Source organism: Cryptotermes secundus, unplaced genomic scaffold (assembly GCF_002891405.2).
Source record: "Cryptotermes secundus unplaced genomic scaffold, Csec_1.0 scaffold1063, whole genome shotgun sequence".
Lineage (NCBI taxonomy): Eukaryota > Metazoa > Arthropoda > Insecta > Blattodea > Kalotermitidae > Cryptotermes > Cryptotermes secundus.
Window position 1 is genome coordinate 1 of NW_019743166.1, and position 3,376 is coordinate 3,376.

Below are 3,376 nucleotides of genomic sequence, written 5' to 3' on the forward strand. Positions count from 1 at the left end.
TTCCAGCAAGACAGTGCACCCCCTCATTACCTTGGAGAAGTGCACAAGTACCTCAACATCTCTTTCCCAGGTCGGTGGATTGGTTAGAGCGGCACCAATAGCATGGCCACTTCGTTCCCCAGATCTTACTCCCCTGGATTTTTTCTTATGGGGATTCGCTAAAGATCGAGTGTTCGTACCACCTTTACCTGCAAATGTCATTGAGCTCCGAACTCGAATTATTGCCTCAGTTACAGAAGTGACACCAGAGATGCTACGTAGCGTGTGGCAAGAGACTGACTACAGGTGGGACGTCTGCCGCATTACCAATGGAAGTCACATTGAACCATAACTATCGGAGGTAAAACTCGGTGTGTTTTGCTACATTATGACAGTTCAAAACATTGTGTATGTCCTCTGTATAAATTTATATAAGCTTTCAAAGTTGTAAAGCTCTTTTTGAAACACCCTGAATTGTCTGTCTTCATGTGAAGACTTGTGCTACATATTTTCACTGTTGAAATGAAACATGAAGGCATTTTTAGTAAATTCTCTGTGTCTGTCTTGGTGTAAATGTTTTAATTCTCAAAGTCCTTTACATTGTTCATTCTTTAACTCATCATCAAAAATTTATTTTCTGTCCCCTTCATTCCACATTTTTCATCCCTGAAAGGACAATTATATGCATAACATTTACAGTTTTGTTTTCATACAAGCTTCTGAAAGGAACTGAAATCCATGCCATGTTCTGAGAACTTTGTTTGAAAGATTTGCACATTTCTCATTTGACTGGGAAATTCGAGATTCTAATGATGTCTGATTTATAATTGCAGCGATGTATTTTACTGACATCTGAGACCCCACGCTATAGGAAGATCGGTGATCGATTCATTCCAACACGCAATAGAAACAACTGGCCAACTAAATTTGTCACTGCCACAGTGAGTATTTTTAATAATTTTTATTATTGTGTTTGACTAAATTGAGTTCACAAAAATAATGGATTAATTATGGATAGAATAAATTTTGCATTCTGTTGGGGGACTAATGTCTGTGTGAATGGTAAATTCCTGGCGTGAACAGTTCTTGTGGTCTACCAGCAGTTCCTGTAGGTGAGCAATGTCGTGTTGCTCTTCTGCTGATATGGGATACCAACTGTGCAGTTTGTCCTTAGTACACCACTTTAATATTTCATTCCGTCTAAAAGACTGCTGCAACAAAAGGAGTACCATAGTGATGCATGCACCCTATCTGGTGGATAACATGGGCTCTGTTTATCCATGCCATGAATCAGAATTGTTGTATCACTAGCAGTGTTACTGCTGTTTATTTAGATGCCTTTTTCCTAATGAGAATTTCCTTGTAAGGAGTGAAAATGGTGTCAGTTTCTTAAGCTGTTGGGAACTAACAGTTTCCAAGATATGGTCAGTCACCCTCTCCAAAGGAAACAAAAATAATGACTTCTGTGTCCGGTTGTTCATTTATAATCTCTTTTATTATAATCAGAGATCATCATAGTTTGAACTTTCAACTAACAAACTAGTGTCATCTGCAAATAATATAGGTACAGTTTTAGATTTATAGTTTTGGGTGAATCGTTTATATAAATGAGAAATAACAATGGACCCAGAATTGAACCTTGCAGGACACCATCTCTAATTTTGCCCCATGTCAAAAATTCATTGAGATTAAGATTTGTCTTTGTAATTAAAATACTTTGATATTTATTTCTGAAATAAGATTCAAGCCATAGTTTAGCTTTACCCTTTATCCCATAGAACTCCAATTTCGACAACAGAACCTCATGATTAACACAATCGAAGGCCTTTATTAGGTCACAAAATATGCCTCCTATTAAGTTCTTGCAGATTTCAATCACTAACTTGTATATGGTCTCATCTGTTGAAGATTTTGTTCTAAAACCAAATTGTTCTTCCACTAAAATGTTATTGTTATTTAAGTGCTCAATCGAATGCTCATAGCTTTTTCTAATACCTTAGAGAACAAAGTTAAAAGTGATATAGGCCTATAGTTGAAAATATTTGTTTTTTCACCCTTTTTAAACAGCGGTCTTATTTCTGAGTATTTTAAACGATCTGGGAAAATTCCTTGTGACAATGAATTGTTGCATATTCAAGTCAAAGGAGAGCTAAGGAAAAGGGAACTCATTCTTAATACTTTAGTAGATATTTCATCATATCCATAAGAGTTTTTTGCTTTTAGAGATTTAATTATATTTTCAACTTCCCTAGTTGATAAAGATTTAAGTTTAATATGTGGAAAAGGATTTATAAACGTTTTCATTAAATACTGAATTGAATTAGTGTCTGGAAGGTAACTAATATTAGTATTATTTTGTTTATTTTTTGCATTTTTATTTTCAGCTACAGATAAAAAATAATTGTTAAAGGCTTCTGGAATTACTTGCTTTCCTCTAACCCATTTTCCATCCACCTTTAATGTGCATATTTTTTCATTATTTGGCCCCTTATTAGTTTCTAATTTTACTATATCCCATATGGTGTCTTATTTTTATTTTTGGAATTTTGAATTCTGTTATCATATTGTAGTTTTTTAGCTTCCTTAATGACCTTAGATAAAATTTTACAGTATTTTTTATAATAGTTTCTTAATTCTGAATTATTACTGTTTCTACATGCCATATAGAGTACTCTTTTACGTTTACAGGATGTTTTTATTCCTATAGTAATCCAATCACTTATTTCATTTGAAATTTTAATTTTTTTTTTTTGGAAAACTAGAATAGTAAATTTTCGAGTAAGTGTCTAAAAAGGAATTAAATATTATATTAACATCATCATCATCATCANTATATTAACATCATCACTAGAAAATGTTTAGTCCCATGTTTCATAACTCAGTTTAATTAACTTGTTATAAGGAATTCAGTAATGTAAGTAAGGTGCATTGTGCACTTCAATTTTCACTTAAAAGTTAATGGAGTGTAATTATATGTTGACAGATTAGGGGATCCAGTTCAAGGTTATTTTAACACTTCTCTGATATTAAGACTGTTCTTGAGCAGAGATGAATGGGAAGAAATCTCTACATTCCGTTTATGCAGTCTCTTATTTCATTTCTTTGAGATTTGGAGCAGCTGTATCACTGCATCATCATTTGAAACTTGCTGTTATGATGTAGTTATATAGTTCATTTCATTTGAGATGTTTATTTGAAATTTGCGATGTTTCCTTTGTTTATAATATGTGTGGATTCATCTTAGTGCTGGGTAATTGAGGAAATGTCTTTGAAATTGCTGTGATTTTAATTTTAGGAGGATTGCCTTAGTGGACTAACAAGAAAGGCTACTGAGAATGGCCGCTGGAATTGTGATGGATCACCATACTCATGTCTTCTGAGGAATGAACTGCTTGGT

The 3,376-nt window shown here is 33.7% G+C and overlaps 1 long non-coding RNA gene across 1 annotated transcript; it reads left to right on the top strand.

Moving 5' to 3' along the window:
* Positions 1-162: 162 nt before the first annotated feature.
* On the top strand, positions 163-3,370 carry LOC111874008. The gene is made up of 3 exons (XR_002844468.2): positions 163-340; positions 813-920; positions 3,275-3,370. It is a non-coding gene; the product is annotated as an uncharacterized LOC111874008 (long non-coding RNA).
* Positions 3,371-3,376: the final 6 nt, after the last annotated feature.